This window comes from Triturus cristatus, chromosome 12 (assembly GCF_964204655.1).
Source record: "Triturus cristatus chromosome 12, aTriCri1.1, whole genome shotgun sequence".
In the NCBI taxonomy this organism is placed as follows: Eukaryota; Metazoa; Chordata; class Amphibia; order Caudata; family Salamandridae; genus Triturus; species Triturus cristatus.
The window spans coordinates 824,380,399-824,398,379 of NC_140595.1; the positions used below are offsets into that span (position 1 = coordinate 824,380,399).

Consider the following 17,981-nt stretch of genomic DNA (forward strand, 5'->3'; position numbering starts at 1 on the left):
CCTTTCTACCTCTCTCTCACCTCCTCCCATTCAATCGTGGATGGATCAGCTGAACTTACTCAACAACAAACCCATCATTGTCGACAGCGCTAAATCCCTAGGTGTCATTCTTGACAAAAGACTCAACCTAATCTCCCACATCAACTCTATTGCCAAGAACGCATGTTACCAGCTGCGCCTCCTGTGGGGGATCCGTCGGTTCTTCCCGGAAAAAGACTTAAAAACCTTTGTACAATCGCTGGTTCTCTCAAGACTGGATTATTGCAATTCTTTTCTGACGGGCCTACCGAAATCCCCCCTCTACCCTCTCAAATCCCTCCTCCATTCAGCAGCTCGCTTCACTTCAGGATCCAAACGAAGCGACCACGTCACGCCTATGCTGTCCTCTCTTCGATGGCTTCCGATCGAGGCAAGATCTATTTACGAAACTGCCTGCATCACACACAAAGCCTTGCACACGTCCTCCCCTCGTTACCTGGCAAATAAATTGAAATTGTCCGAAGGCTCTCAACCCTCTCACAATGCGGAAAAGCTTCTGCTTGAGTCCCCCATCTTCAAAAGGGAAAGATCGATGGCGCAATCCTTCTCAGGCAATGCGGTGAGAATCTGGAACTCGCTTCCCCCATTGCTCCGTGCCACCCCCTCTACCCGGAACTTCAAAGCTGATCTAAAATCTCTTCTCTTCCAAAGACACTTTCAGAACTAATACTTTCATTCTCAGGCCCCTCTTGGAAGTTCGCTCTTCATTGTAAATTTGTATTTTTTCCTGTACATTCCTCACCACTGCGTGCTGTGTTGGATTTTGTGTTTGTGTACCCTTCATTTTCAGTCTTCTGTTTTTCTTTGTAATGTTCTATTTTGTACCACTTTTCTTTTGTAACGGAACTAGCTCTACTGTACAGCGCTCTGACGCCTTCGGGTAATGTCCGCGCTTTATAAAAATGCATCAATAAAATATATATGCATGAGTTCATTTTGTGGCGCCCTTTCTATGGGTTGCGCGGTCCGCTCGAGAGAGCTGCCTACCACACTAGGCCCCAACCCAAGCAGATGACCCGTGTGGATTTAGACACATCCCATTATGCACTGTGCTGCCATTTGATATCCGCACTGCATGCCTCCCCAATCGCTCTGCGTCTCGCCCTATACATGTGCCGAATTAACGGACTGTCCTTACTAGGATGGAATATAGCGCTTAAAGGATATTATGCCATTTGGCTGATAGTCCTATATGTGGTTTTTAGGAAGTAAGTAGCCAACTGAAGTGTATACTTTTTAAAGCTTCCTTGCAGTTGTACTTATGCACATCTGATGAATTGGTCGATTGTTTTTACTGGCATGGAATATTTCGCACAAATGCATCTATATCGCCCAGTAAATGGTACTGTATATCTATATGTTTTTTTGCATTTGCACTTTTACATATCAGATGAATTTGCCGATTGTTTTTGTTAGAATGGAATTAAATATAGTGCCTAAATATTACTAGATGATCACACTGTATATGTTTATAAAGAAGTAAGACTGCTGTTTTTAATTGTTTTTAAATTACAGTTTTTAAGTATTGTAAGGCTGACAGCTGAAACAGTAAATACATTTTAAAAAAGAGCTTCGTCTATGGGAAAAGTTGGTCCTTATATATATATATATATTCACTTAAAAAACCATAGGTTTCACACATGTGTAGTTAGGTGGATATTTCACTCGTAAAAAACCAATGAAATTCCCCCGTTATAGTTAGTTCAGATAACTATAACTCGCGCGACCGCCACTCTATCAGAAGGATGATGTCCTCAGTGATGTCATCAGTGATGTCATTTGAGATGTCATCAGTGATGTCATGAGTGATGCCACTGACCATGTCATGAGTGATGTAATATGTGACGTCATGAGCAGAGGATTGCGGGCGCGCGAGTTATAGTTATCTGAACTAACTATAACGGGGGAATTTCATTGGTGTTTTACGAGTGAAATGTCCACCTAACTATAACCTGTGTGAAACCTATGGTTTTTTAAGTGAATTTGCAAGGTTTTTTAAATGCTAATTCCTAACTATAACGTGTGTGAAACCTTTGGTTTTTTCAGTGAACGCATATATATATATATATATATATTCACTTAAAAAACCATAGGTTTCACACATGTTATAGTTAGGTGGATATTTCACTCGTAATATATATATATATATATATCGAGATATACATGTATATATCGAGAGAGAGAGAGAGGGAGGGGGGGTCTGTGCTGACATCGAAAATGATTGCATGCGCCGCCGGTTAGTTCTCTTATTCTGAATACATTTTGCTTAAGGATTAAGGCCGCTAAGCCATGCCATCACTCACTGGCAGAGTCAGACAGGGCCCCTCTGTCCTTCCTACACTGACCCCTGTTTCTTCATCCACTGGCATACCCGAGCTTCTGAAAAGGAAAGGAAAGTCCGATAAAAAGAAATATGCTGAGGTTAAAAGGGAACTCTCAGCAGGGCCAAAATACTGAGTGGGCAGCTGGGCTACTGAAGCAGAAGCTTTATTCCATGCCCTGCGGAGACTGGTGCGGGCACACAGAAGTGCAGGGCACAGAGACCCAGAGTGTGCCGGTGTTCCATAATGGATTGCTCCCCTCGGCAATGTGCTCCCCCTAAGCATGAGCGCATGCGTATTTCTTCGCGCACGCGCATGCATCAACAAAACATTCAGGCTGTATATCAGGCTATCAGGATCTGCTCCCCAGCGCACAAGTCAACGCGCATGCGCGGAAGCATTGCCCTGCGCATGCGTCTTTGTCATGTATTCAAAGCTCCGGTGGCAACGTTACCTATTGTGGTTACCTAACCGTTACCAGTGATTGTGGATGTTGGTGCGTGGTGGCCGTTCGAGGAAGAAAAAGGTCTGTCTCTTCCTTTTCACGCCTATATATAGATAAGGTTCGCCCCTTTGTGGCCGTTCGGGACGGGCGGGTGGGCAGAAAAGACTTTTCCTTCTTACGAGAAGACGAGTACAGTGTCAGCTTCCGCTCTGCTGCTGGCAGCTGCCCCCATCTCTCTCTCTTTCTTCCTCTTCCCCCTCTTTCTGTCTGTCTCGCTCCTTCTCAGTTGCTGAAAACCGTAACTTCAAGCTCTTACCCTATCTTTCCTTTAATTGTTCCCCTATGAAATGGATCCAAAAAAGAAAGAAACTCTTTTACTGTAAATGTCTTTTTCTGACATTTTACTATTGTAAAGTGCATCCTCGGGCAGAGAGAAAAAAAGGTCAGAAATACGAAAAATAACTAAATAAAGCAAGCCAGAGTGGTCGCAAAGTGGCCAGATTGGTTGTATCCACACCCAAACATATTGGGGCTACTTTACAGAGTTTGCCAGTAAAACGCTTCTTTCATTTTCTCATCTTTTTTTGAACAACGGGGCCTATTTACAAAGAAGTGACAGAGCAGAGGCGTTAGCCTTCTTGGCTAACGCCGCGCTACGCCACTTTTGAAACGCAGGGCTGCACCCTATTTACAACAATATGGTGCAGTCCTGAGTTTCCCCCTGCGTTTGTCGCTAATTTCAGCTGCCTAGCGCCAACAGTCACTCTTGCACCATAGTGCAAGGGCGCCTGTGCTGGAGGGAATGATTCTTCATGTTCAGGAAGGTGCCCCTTCCTGCACATAAACATTCTTAAATGGTGATTTATAACTTCTATGTGTGCTGCTATGTGCAGCACATATAGAAGTTGCAACGCGTCAATTTTTACATTATTGATTATGTGCAGGAAGGGACACCTTCCTGTACATAAACAATCATTCATGGTCTTATGCTGTTTTTATGTGAGCTGCACAATGCAGCACACATTAAAAAACAGCAAAATCGAGGAGAAATAAAGCATTTCTACTCGTTGCGCCCTGTTAAGACCACGTTGTTCCTGCTTACATTTATCATGCTTTACTTAATCTTGCATTCCATATGAGTAATTGCTTTTTGTAAGATGTTATTACTTTTTTCAGGCAGCATATTACTCTTGTCTAGTGCATAATTTGAATTGAGTCTCATCCAGGTGTTTATAGCGGGTCAGTGCAGTGCGAGTTTCTCTCAGTGGGGCAGTATGTTGCTCAGTGGGGGAGAGGATGTGGCGCTATGGCTAGAGGTATCAAATTTAGAACTGGGGAACCAGGTTCAGCCTTCACAACCAGCCCACCAGATCACTCTACTTAGGGAGCACATTCCCATGCTAGACCACAGAAGCCCCCGTCAGACTGTACAAGTCCTGTTGTCTTCGCACCAGCAGGTGGACCCTAGCGATAGCAAGTGTGGGTTAACCTCGAAAGCCTGTCCATCACAATCCGTGCTGAAGTTCACCTCCAGTCTTGCGGGCAGGCCTACAAAGCAGCGCACCCCAGAGTGACAGTGACTCTGTCACAGGACCCTTGAAGCCAGTCCCCCTCACCCATTGGTATCTCCATAGGCCTTGTTTCAGCAGTAGTAGCTGCCACTCACCATGGATCGGCAGTGCAGGATTTGCAAGCACAGCAAACTAAGTTCACAAACTTCACGGTCTCTGCTTCATGCACAAGCACTTTTAATATGGGCTGCCTGCTTTGGGGCCAACAACATTATGCAGCAATGGAGAATAAAATGATGCCGCAGTCTTGACTAAATTAAGGCTGCAGCGTAATACAGTATATTTTCTGATACTTTATTATTTTTATATGTACTAACAGTCTCTGCACATATTTTGTCTCATTAGTTCCAGTGTAACATACAAATGCAGCAGTGAGAAAGGTGACCAGTCAACCTTTTGAAAGGGCCAACCACTTTTCAGCGACATAAGTCAAATTGTTTAGTTACTTTTGATCCGTTTAAGCTACAAACAATTTATTAGTTAAAATCATCAGATTATGCAGCAGAGGATGTATTATGTGGCAAATATGGCAAAGCCATAATTATGTTGAAAATATTTAAAAACTAGGATATATTGCCGTTCATGTTTGAATTGCTCTTATGGAAAAAGGGAGAAGTGATGATGATGATAGAAACTGCATGGCTCGGACACAACTGGGTTGTGATTCCACTTTGTTGCATATTTAGGGCATTCTGTGATTGGAAACATATCCCACTTTTTGAATATATTTTAATGTCAATAGCTCATTAAATCTTTAATAAACCAGTGTATCCATTGGTTGAATTAAATAATGCAATAAGTTGTAATTGGCCAGTGAAATGCCAAACAAATACGAAAAATTGGGATGTTTGGCTCTTTCTGGCCACACCTCTGACTCCACCCACTGACCCATTCCACAGGTTATTCCCGCCCTCTGATTCTCCGCCCACAGTTCCCCTACTTTTTTTTCCCCACTTCGACCACTGTGAAAACCACCCACTTGTTGGAAATGTTGTCTTTATATGACAGTTTTGAATTCCAAAGTGCAGCCTAGCGACGGATAGGAAAAAAGGTTCAACATAATTAAATAAAGCAAGATCGAGTGGTCGCAAACTGGCCAGATTGGTTATTATTCACACCCAAACACATTAGTGCCACTTTTACAGAGTTTGCCAGTGAAGCGCTATTTTTTTTTTTTTTGGTATGTTAGTTTGAACAATATTGTTTTCCCCGTATGGGGAAGCGCACCATTCCTGGAGGTACTGCAATACTTAGTTGGCATGTGGAGTGGAAATTGTTTAATGTGAACTGTGTCAGCTGTTTTTCTCACTTTAGTTTATAAAATGTGTACCGCTGCTCTGTTCAGGGATGTGGCCTTTTTAAATCGTACTGCTGTCATGTTAACTCTTGAGGCAAAAATACTCATTGATTTCTGAATAATGTAAAAAAATGTTCACCACGTTGTTCCTGCTTACGTTTCACTCGCGTTACTTAAACTTGCATTCATTTTAAGTGTTTACTTTTTCGAAGGCTTTTTTTTTTTTTCCAGGCAGCATATTACTTTTGTCTAGTGCGTAATTTGAATAGGGTCTCATCTAGTTGTTTATAGCGGGGCACAATAGGGTTGTAGCTAAAAGTACTGCAAGTTTCTCTCAGTGGGTCAGTATGGTGTTCAGTGGGGAGAGGATGTAGCACTATGGCCAGAGTTGTTGATTTTGGAACTGAGGAATTATGGTTCAGCCTTCATGACCAGTCCACTCCCCAGAGGGAGCGCATTCCTATGCTAGACCTTAGAAGGCCCCACTACACCTTAGGAGCGCTGCTGTCTCATAGCACCAACAGGTGGACCCTAGCAGTGGCATTTGTGGGTTAACCTTGAATGCCTGTCCACTAAAATCCGTACTGCAGTTGACCTGAAGTCTTCCGGTCAATCCTACGAAGCAGCACATCCTAGAGCAACAGTGACTGTCACTGAGGTCACAGGACCATTGATGCCAGTCCGCCTCACCCTTTGGTACCTCTATTGGCATTGTTTCAGCAGTGCAACTCACCAGGGATTGTCAATGCAGGATTTGCTCGCACACCAATCTAAGTTTGCACGCTTCAGGCACAAGCACTTTTAACTAATTGTTCTAGCAGGGAAGCCAGGAAAAAATAATAAGTTTTCAGATTTTTACACTCCTCATTCAGCTACCAGATTATCATGTCTTGCCCTCTTACACTTTACATTAAAGGTTAATTTTAATAATGTGTTTTTCTTTAATTTGTGGCGCTTTAGTTTACAGCGTGTGACATCCAAAAGCCACAACGAAGCTCGGATTATTTGAGCTCTGGCTCAAAGCTCTCAGTGGCTCGCACACATTTTAGTTTAATCTCACACCACCTGCACTCGGTGGGAATGTGGATACTGCCAAAGTGTTAATTATCTTCCCTGTTTGTGAGGGGAAAAGTAGGCCAGGAAATCAGATTTTATAGGGAACACTCACCTAGAACAGTCTGGTGTGTACTGGGTGCAGTGAAACTACAAATACTGGTCCTGCCACTGTGGGACGGATCACATAGACCGCCCTTTAGTTATGTGGTCTGCTGATATGATTCCTTACTTCCCAAAATTCTTGGTCTTTGCAATGTTTGTAGATTGTCCGGTATTTTAAGCCATCTTTCTCATTGTTGTTTATTTTCCACTTTTCCTTTGGATTGTTTACGACTCCCAGCCATTGCCACCCCTGTTTATTTATTATTTGTCCTGTATCTGACAAATGGGAGCATTTTGATGTTGTTGCCATGTTTAGTGCTTCCGTACCGAGGGGGTTGGGACACAGGGCGGGAGCGTGGCCTGTCGGTAAACGGATGGTGCGTGCATTCTTTTAAATGGAAACCTCTTGAGAAGGGCGACTGATAAATAGGGGCCTGGGGGAGGAGGGATGTGACGTTTCCCTCATTGGAAAGTCTTTCATTAACTCTTCAATACTCTTGTGATTCAGTCGCACACAGAATTCTATTGAGTGGTTGACTTGCATCAATGCACTTGCCTTTCTGTCAGTGCATTAAAAAGGCTTCCAATGTGTCCATAATTGTTTCCTGAGGCAAGCATGAGTTCCTGAATCAGACTGTATGACCCAGTGTGTAATAATTGTATAGCTCTTCAATCCCTGGCGGCACAGCACCCCGGATAATGTGCTGCACAACTGAACACTTATAAGGTCCCAAAAGTGCAACCTATTGGCTATGCTGATGCTTGTTCACTCCAGTGAACTCCACAAAGAGCTGATGACTCACCTGATGGTTTTTGGTACAATCTGTATAGAAAGTCCGCACTCTCGTGCTCCAAGTACCAGGGGTGGGGGAATCATATCGCCCGACGCCCGAACCATGTTGATTTTTATGACGGGCAAGAAGATTTACTGTCTATTTTGTCCGACGGACAAGTAGAGATTAACTCACATCAATAATAAACGATCTGTGAGCTGTGAGTGTTAAATGCTTAAATTGGTGGCTTCGGAGAGGAGACGCCAGTGCTAGCGAAACCGCGCGAGGCTCCGAGCCGGGCGGACCAGACAGTCAACTAACCCGGGCAGAGAACACTGCGCTGGGAGCCGCGCACCTGGGAAGGGAGAGGAGGTAGGAGTAAGTGTGTGCGTGCGTGTGTGTGTGTGGGGGGGGGGGGGGCGGAAACTACGAATTAGAATTAGTTCTGGAAGAAAGTGCGAGGATAAGAGGAGAGAGGAGTAGCCCAAAAAGGGAGTAAACGATGGATAGAGCACGAGATGCGAAAACAAAAGACGGGAGGCCGGTAAGAGAGAAAAAGGGTAATACGGGTGGTGGGGACAAAGAGGTGAGGCAGAGCAGAAGAGGGGCGAGGAAAAACCGCAAAGGAGGGAACACAGGATAAAAAGATAAGTGGAGTGAAAACGTAATGGGGGCCGAGAGAGAGTGAGGGGGAGAGAGAGAGAGAGTGAGGGGGGGAGAGAGAGAGAGTGAGGGGGGGAGAGAGAGAGAGAGTGAGGGGGAGAGAGAGAGAGAGAGCGCGAGTGAGGGAGAGCGTGCTTTGAAGCCTTCGGAACGAAAGCGCTCCTACATTTTAGCAAAAAGTTCCTTTTGGAAAGAGTGTTTGCCTCCGAAGCAGGGGTATTCTTGCACCGTGAGACTGTGGGGGAGGAGTATCACACGGGTGTATTCCTGCAAAGGTACATACACCACAGGGAGTATTCTTGCACAGGGAGTATCTCGTTTACAGCAAGGCTGGAAGTGGGACGCACAATATTCACCCCTGTGCGACTAAGAAAGGCGCTCGCTCGCTGCAGAGTATCCCTTCACCCGGGGGCAGACAGGGGTATTCCAGCGCAGTAAGAGGCTGGGGAGGGGTTGCTGGAGCATCCTTTCATAGTAAGGGGTGGAGGAGTAACTAGAGGATCCTTTCACGGTGGGGGGGCAGCTTTTCCTTTCACATGGAGTTGTACAAACATGAGTAACCCAGTCTGGTCTGTGTTACTGGCGGGCTTGGCAGGCCCGGCAGCTCAAATGCAGATTATCGGCACTTCGGAAGTTTTCCGCTCTGCAGATAAAATGACGACCAGAAAGATCCGCTCTCTACAATCCCGCCAAAGTCGTCAAGTAAAATCCGGGAGCGGGTGGAGGGTCTTTGCTGTCTGAAGCTCCTCACACGTGAGGAGAACATGAGGGCATCGTCCAGGGTCAAGGGAGACTGAAACCCGGCATAAGGAAATGGATATGCGGCATGTAACAGCATAGCGGGGGGCGGCGCCCCCGCCCCTGCTCTCACATGAGAAATCGCCAACACCCCTCCCCCCCTTTTCAGCGCGGCCGCAGGGCGGGAAAGGCACAGACCGCCACGGGAAACGGAGTAGCACTGATCTGACTGGCTTTAACTAAGGCTCTGGACTGCAGCCTTCCATTGAGGGTTTATTTACTGTGACTGGTGGGCAGAACTAACTACTGATGCTGGTGTTGAGAGCGCGCCTCCCCCCAACGACTTTTACAACCGGCAAGATGGTCAATCTACGGGTCAGCCCGGAGCCGTGGTTACACTGGGAACATCCAGGGGATGCACACTAGAGGAGCAGCAAGCAGCACACAAGTAGTCACTAAAGCGGGTACGCTGCAAAGGGAGTTGCCCTGTCTTCCCTCTACATGCAAGTCTCAGGTCAGTGTGTCATACATGCCAACATTTCAGAAGAGCAAAGCGGGAAAGTTTTTAGAAAAAAATCGGGAGAATGGGGCCGTGAATCGGGTTACTGTCATGTATGGGCTTTGAAAGTGTGCTGCTGCAGCATCGGACATTTGAAACGCAAATGCACTTTTTTTCTAACCTTTCAGAAGCATGGAGCGCATTGGCAGGCAGGCAGAGAGAGGGTGACGCAAGTGTTGTGCACTGGCCTGGCAGGTTGCTGGCAGTGCATACACCAACCCCCCCCCCCTGTGTGTTAGCCCGGGCTGAGACAGCTTCCCGGGTACACACACAGCCGCCCCAGAGTACTTCAGAGGTCTTTAAAAGACCATTCGCTTGTTAATCCGGCCTTGTTGGTTTTTCACCCCTTCTTGAGCCCCCGCATCGCCACTCTAACTATTGCTGGAAGAATTAGCACGTTACACATTACCAAGCCCTGTCAGCTGAAACCCCAAGGACTCAGGCTTCTGGATGCTTGAATCGGGAGGCGGGAGACTAGCCTTGAAATCGGTAGTCTCCCGCCTGAATCAGGAGGGTTGGCATGTCTTTTTTTATTTATTTTTTTGTCCCGTGTGTATTCTGTTGTGACCGTCGGCCCCTCATGTTAATACTACCCCTTCTAATCCTGATAATAACATTGCATTTTGCTGCGGTGCCTGCACTAAGCCCCTCATTGGCTCAGCCCCGCCTCGTAATTATAACCACTTTAGCTTGGTTTAAGTCTAGTCTCTGGCTCTGAGAGAGGGGTAAAACTCATATATATGCTGTCCCTGGCTTGGCTAGTCAGTCTTACTGTTCCCTCTACGTATATTGCTCAGCTCGACAGTGGCTCAGACAGGAATTATAGTCCTGGCTCACGAAAAATTAACTAAGGATGCCACAGGTGGGCTTAAGGCACCTGTTGATTCTCTTGATTGTGGGGAGAGGTTATTTTCGTTATCTGATGTTTCAGAGCCTTCTATGCCTGAAGATTAAGTGGCAGTTACAAGCTCTGCAGTCTCAGAGAATAGCAGCAGTAGCTCACCTGAGAATGAGAGCACCACGGTTAATCCATTGGAAGGGGGATAAACCTTTTAAATCAACTACTGGGTCAAGCAGGAAGCCAGCGGCATCTGCGCTTAAGTGGGACTATTCGGGTAGCAAAAAGTCTCTCATGAGACACCCCAGGACACATTAATTGATTTCAAAATAGCGCATGCTGATTAATCAACTATAATTAAAGCTGCTAAAAGTGGCAAAAGTGTGCATTGTATTATATTATAGTCATGTGCTGGGATCTGCAATTTTAGGTACTTTCGCTCAGAATAATCAAGTTCAGAGCGTGTCTGTTACACTGCGAGTATTGACTGTCTTGATTTTGAGGTTATTTGCTTTAAATATATGTAGGTTATTGGGTTTTATGTTTCTGAGGCCCCCTTTTGTTGTGTTTTGCTGTTTATTCTGATTTCCTCAGCCTCTCAGGGTGTTGGCCTACTGCAGTCAGGGGTGAAAGATGCTTCTATGAACCAGAATATTGGGGGTTAAACCAAATTTCTCTTTCTGCCCGGAGTAAACCAACCCCTGCCTACTTGCTAAGAAAAGTGAACCCATAATCTTACAGATGCCTCCTGTTTGTCTTGTATCTTTCAGTCGTTAGTCGCTATAGTCCCTTCTCATTACATTCATTTTTCCTTCTGCCACTCACTCCCTGCTTAGCGCCTCAACTCCTGTTCTACAAACCTGACCACCTCTCTTCCCAGCATACTCTTTGCACACTTCCTTGCGTTCTTGTACACTACTTCATCACTGTAGGCCCCCCCGCCCCATCTCCATTTCGGGTCCCACATATTTCCACTCTATGAACTCACTGCAACCACCATCTGTCTCTTTTCTCCTGGCTAGTAAGTCTGCCACCAGTGTATTTTATGCTACATGCTCACGAGCCACATCATTACTCTCCCCTAGGGGCATAGAACATGTAGTGAGTTGGAGACAAATGGGCCAAGCATGACACCTGTATTCTGTGTAGTGGATGAATAGGGCATGGAACCTGTGGCCTGTAATGAGAGAGAGAGAGAGGGGGGATAACACTATTCGGTCTGTATTGAGAGAAATGGGTAACATGAAGCTTACAGTGTGAAGGAACAGAAGCAAAGGGTGATGGGATGGAGCCTATGATGAGTCAGTGGAAGGGTTATGGACTGTAATTGAGAGGAAAGGAGATGTTTCGCCTTGATGGTGAGAGGAATGTGGAAGCTTATAGGTTGCTGTAAAGGGATTTGTGTGGTTGCTTACTACTGATGGGCAGAAGCGGAGGGCAACTTTACTTAGGAGGGTGTAACCGATTTAGTAAAAGCAGCAGCTAAATTATTTAGGGTAGTAAAGGGGACAAGTGGATTTTATTACAGGACAAGAAGATTTCTGTAGCACTTTGTCCCTTGGACAAGTAATTTTTTTCAAAAATTCCACACCCCTGAAGTACTGCACCAGGCGACACATTTGTCCTAACAACTGGCTTTATTAATTTTACTTTAGGGATGCCTGGCTGCCAAGAGGATATCAACCACCTCTGGAGTAAGATCAAACATGTTCCGCTGTCGCCGCTCAATCTCCATGCACGAACATGGATTTTTCAAATGCCTAGGCTGGGAACCCAGCCCTTCTAAAGCAATAGCAGGTTCTCCCGTGGACACAGCCACATCAGTGGACAGATACTCAAACCCAGGAATTCTGATTATCATACCCTCCGTGCCCAATTGGGGTCCTCTGAGTCCAAGTTATCCAAGTTGGTCCTAATATTCTTGAGTGTGAGACAGGAGTGGTATCGACAGGAAGGCAAACAGGAGTCTGGTCGGCCGCGTCTAGGAGGCCGGCATCCAGGGCTCTGCCTTGGCCTGGGTCCGCTCCTTCTTGAGCAACCGCCATCAGGCGGTTCGGCTCTCTCAGTTCTCTGCTGACGAGGTTGAGGTAACCTGTGGCGTCCCGCAGGGCTCCTCCTTATCCCCCCTTCTTTTTAATTTATACCTTACCCCCCTTATTCGCTCTTTACGAGGCAGCTGTGTCACCGCGTTTAATTATGCGGATGACATCCAGCTGGTCTTCGATATTAACTCCACGGCCCAGTCTATCGACAATTTTCAAACTACTCTTTGTTACATCAGTGACTGCATGGGGGCGAATCATTTGAAACTTAACCCTGACAAGACAGAACTCCTGCTTGTCGGGGGTACAATCAACCCCTGGAACTCCACCTTTTGGCCCACAAGGTTGGGCACCCCCCCTAATCCCGTCAGCTCAGTGAAGAGCCTTGGGATCATCATTAGTAATGATCTCTCGATGAAATCCCAGATTGGTGCGGTGGTGTCTTCCAGCTTTTTCCAGTTGAGAAAAATCCATAAGATTGCCCGCTTCCTGACCACCGAAGCCCTCACCCTGGCATTACTGGCGCTAGTCATCTCCAGGATAGACTATGCCAACTCCCTCTATGTTGGCATACCAGTATACCAATCAAAGAAGCTTCAACTGGTCCAGAACCAGGCAGCACGGCTCATTCATCACCAACCCAAACACCAACATGTACGCCCTCTTTTAAAATCTCTTCACTGGCTCCCTGTCACTGAGCGGTGTAAATTCAAATTGGGCTGCGTTATTTTTAAGTCCTTTGTTGGTACAGGACCCTTGTTCATCTCTTCACTTTTGCACCCATATGTTCCTTCTCGCAACCTTCGTTCCGCCCACCTGGCTCTACTCCAGATCCCAACCTTCAAACGTAAAAAACAGGGAGGACGAAGGTTCTCATTTCTTGCCCCTTCCTTTTGGAATGCCCTTCCACTAAGTTTAAGACTGGCCTCCCCCCTAACCCACTTCAGGTCTCTCCTAAAAACCCACCTGTTTCGCATAGCCTATAACTACTCTCCTTAACCCCTTGGACTGTTTGTTTTCTTTTCTCTTTGCTTCCAGCGCCAAGAAACCGTCTGGTGTTAGCCGCGCTTTATAAATTCTTTTTACATTACATTACATTACATTACATAAGGCGGAACGCACATCTGAGTGAGAGATGCCTTGGAAATATTGTTCTGCAGAAGTGCTGACATTGCTCGTTCTTGATGGTGGCAAATAGATCAAGCCAAGTTTCTGCCCATTCGTGGAAGAAAACCTGCCGTTGCCTCCAGGTGTAATTGCCGCTCGTGATCCACTAGGCGCTGTCTGCTGAGCCAATCCGCCAAGACCTCTGGCCTCCTGGTCAGAATACTGCTTTTCCCCTCATGCAGCACCCCCGTTGAGTGCCTGCCCCCAGCGCTGCAAGGTTGGTGCTCGAGGCTTCTGTGCCTCCTCCCGCTCGTCTCTGCTTCTGTGCCTGATTCTTTCCTCCTTATTCTTGTCTTTTAATTTTTCTTTTCCTTTTCCTTTTCATGTTCTTTTTTGCCTTTTTCTTGTTCCTTTATTTATTCTTCCCAATTCCCCCTTCTTTTTTTTTTCCTGCGTTTTTCGTCGCTGCTGCCCCCACGTGTTGGCGCTCCCGCCTCTCAGCTGTCCCACCGTCCCAATATTTAATGGCAGCAGCGGGTGCACCAAAGGCAAGCCGGTCTGCGTCCCGACCAGTGCCAGGGACCCTGGTCCTTCGACCCACCAGCACTACAGCTCCCCGATCCTCTACGCACTCAATGCCAGCCAAGACAACTACAAGCATTCTTCACTTATCGACACACACAGACCTTTTACCTGCTGCCACTGTCGGCACTTCTTCGCCTTCACTGAGACCCAGGACCCACCTCAACCCACCCGCCACAACTCCACTGCACCCCAAACCATGCAATGAATCTTCCTCAACGTGGACTCCCTCCACAAACATATCGTTGACCTCCTTGACAGCACTTCCACTGACGTCGCCTTCCTCATAGAAAACTGGACGAGCGCCGTCTTGGGACCGGACATCGTGATCGCAATCCCTGAAGGCTCCAACATCACCCGGAAGGACCGCCACGGAGGAGGCATCGCCATTGCTCACAAATCCAACTTCCGACTGAGCACCTACACTGACGGGCCCACAGACATGATGGAACACCTTCACTTAAAGATACAGCCCAACCCGACCGCCATCTTCCGAGGCACCCTCCTCTAAGGACCCGCACACCTTTCTCCGACTCCATCACCAACATCACCCCGCATGACCTCGCCTCCACCGACCTACACCTTGCAGGGACACCTCAACTTCCACGTTGACAACCTCCAAGACCCCAACTCCTCCTCCCTCCTGGACAACCTCATCAACATCGGATTTAAACAGATCGTACCAGAACCCACACATTCATCAGGACACACCCTCGACCCCATTTTTACAGCAGGAAACTCCATCACCTTCAGCCCCACCACTCAACTCCCATGGATGGACCATCATTGCGTCCACTTCACCTACAAAGCCAACATCACTCGCAAATGTCCACACCAGCTCCAATGCAGGAATTGGAAACCACATCCCCGATGAACAGCTCCCGCATCCCTCATCTGCTCTGCTCCCACCACCGTGGACGACGACCCAACCACGCCTTCTTCCACCACAAAATTAGAACAACCTCCAGGACAACCTACACGCGGAACCTACACCCACCATTCCCTACACCATGCGGCCTACACTCGACAGCTGGACCGCCCTCTCCATCAATGACACCCTGAAGACTATGAAGTCAGTCCACTCTGGGGCCCCACTGACCCTTGCCCCCACCACATCTCCCACAGAGCTGCCAACATCATTGACCCACTGAGCTTCTACGAATCATCAACCGCTCCTTCGAGACCTCCTTCCCCGGTGACTAGAAACACGCCAATATCAACTCTCTCCTTTTTAAAAAAACCCTCAGCGGACCCCACCAACCTCCAAAAACTTCAGACCAATCTCCTTACTCCCTTACCCGGCAAAAGTCATTGAAAAAGTCTTCAACAGCCAGTTTGCCTCCTTCCTAGAAGAAAACAGCATCCTCGACTCGTCCCAATTTGGCTTCACGTAAAATCACAGCACCGAAACCGCCCTTCTCGCTGTGACAGACGACATCTTCTCCCTCCTCGACAGAGAAGAGATTGTGGCCCTCATCCTCTTGGACCTCTCCGCAGCCTTCCACACTGTATCTCATCACTCCCTAGCCCAAACACTACATGATGCAGAAATCCAGAACAAGTCCCTATACTGGATCCTCTCATTCCCATCTGTCAGTATGAAGCAGGTCAGACTCCCACCCTTCCTCTCGTATCCCACACCGACCATCTGCGGAGTTATCCAAGTATCCTCCATCAGCCCCACCCTGTTCAAGATCTACATGGCCCCGCTCGCACCCATCGTCGGATCCCACGGACTCACTATCCAATAAACCCAATATCTCCAAACACAACTTCCAAGAAGTAATGGAAGCTGTCGCCAGGTGGATGAAGAAAAGCTGCCTACAACTCAACGCGGACAAAAGTGAAGTACTCCTCATAAGCCCACACCCAGATGCCTGTAATGACTCCTTGTGGCCCCCACCTTCTGGAACCCTCCCTCCCCCACCACCACACACGGAACCTCTGAATCATCCTGGACTTAAAACTGCCAAATAAACGCCTTGTCCTCCTGTTTCCACACCCACCGTTCCCTACGAAAGACCTTCAACTCGATTCCTTTTGAGCACAGGAAAACTGTCATCCACGCCCTCCTCAGCAGCTGTCTGGCCTACGGCAATGCACTCTACGCTGAGATCAACAAGAATCTTACCCCAAACAAAACGTCCAGAACGCCTGCACTAGACTACTACTCAACCTACTTCGCCACATCACCCAACACCTGCGGACACTACATTGGCTCCCCATTGAGTATAGAATCCCCTTAAAGCTTCGCCCACAAAGCCCTCCAAAACACCAGACCTACCTATCTTGTTTTACGCACCCCAAAGATCCCTCCGGTCAGCCCAGCTCTCCCTTGCTATGGTGCCGCTCATCAAGAAGACTAGAACAGGAGGCAGTTCCTTCTCCTTCCATGTGGCCAGGGTATGAAACATCCTCCCACCTCACCTCCAACAGACGCCAACACTCTCCAAATTCACGCAGGACCTCAAGACCTGTCTCTTCGACTCAGTGAACATCCGGGACCTGCACGTGCCCCCTGCCCCTCCGAGCGCCTTGAGACCCTTCGGGTGAGTAGTTGCGCTTTACCATCCTTGATTGATTGATGGCCCTCTACTCCAGAAGGTTGATGTGGGGCTGGGACTTCGACAGAGGCCACTGATTCACCCCCCCCCCCCCATCTTTCACAGATCGCCACTCTCAAACCAGAAGCAACGCATTGGTCACTGTCCGCTCTGGGTAGGGAAGGCTCTACTGCTGACTCAATCACAGTTCAGTAAGAATCACTGAAGATCTTTCGCAGTGTCTTCCAAAATATCAATTTAGTCTGAGATGTCCCCTTGATATTAAGCCCACTGAGACTTCCGATCCCGCTCCAGAGCCCACATTTGCCACTTGATGTGCTGGAGGCTATCAGTTCCCCAGCCTTAGAGTTGGCCTTAGTCCAGTACCACAGTGTTACATTGAAGGATGCTACTTTGATGTTCAAACATGTATGTAAATATGAGTACTAAAACATGCGGCCTAAACCTGTATATTATTTTTAGCTTTGTACATCAGGCTTTCCATCCTCCTGTTAAACATTGAGGGATTCTGCTTTGTGAGGTTTGAGTGTGGCAAGCATAAGCCATGTGGAGCAAGTGAAGTCTCTTCACAATTCACATAACCACACTTCTTGTTGCTTTGTTTTCCATGGAAAATAATTTCGTGTTTGTTGGTATTCCTCTCTGCATTTCTTTAAAATGCGGAAGATCTTCACCTTATTCTTAGATTTTCTCCTACACGTTGTACATTAACTGTTGCACCTTATGTGTTTGAGCATGACGGTTCAGAATCCACATGCAGCAGATGATTGATCTTCAAAATTCCTCCAACTTTATTTTTTAAACATGGGTATTTTCAACTTTTTACATTAGATTTTCGCTTGCCCATTCCACATGAAGAGTTTTTTAGATTTTTCTCTTGCCTGTTTTATATTGGGTTGCTGCTTTGTATCTGCACATCTTCGCTCACAGACACAGGCCAGCACGGACGCGTAGGCCGTTGCTGCCGATTTCGATTCACCACTGAGGCTACGCGGAGCGACCTCTGCCTCGGGTCCAGAGAGGGCCCTGTAAGACCTGGGACACTTTTCTTGTCATCTTGCTAGGGCTGTGGTGCGTCCATCCCTGTTCTTCTCCAGGTCTCTTCTCCCCTCTAGGAGTTATTCTGAGCTCTAAGAGCAGCCACCTTCTCACGGTTCTGCTCCTGCTGCCTCATACTGCATATCCTCATTATGCCTCGCTCTTTCCTCTGCCTGTTTGCTATACTGCTGTTACCTCCCAAGTGTGCCGCGTTCTCTCGTGCCTGATTATTAGATATCCTAGTGT

General features: G+C 47.2%; 1 long non-coding RNA gene across 1 annotated transcript in view; it reads left to right on the plus strand.

The window, feature by feature from the left end:
- The first annotated feature begins 2,803 nt into the window (after positions 1-2,803).
- LOC146782989 (uncharacterized) overlaps positions 2,804-17,981 on the plus strand; it is a 56,322-nt gene continuing 41,144 nt past the window's right edge. Inside the window, exon 1 of the long non-coding RNA XR_014972406.1 lies at positions 2,804-2,886. This is a non-coding gene — a long non-coding RNA (uncharacterized LOC146782989). The remainder of the gene's footprint in view (positions 2,887-17,981) is intronic.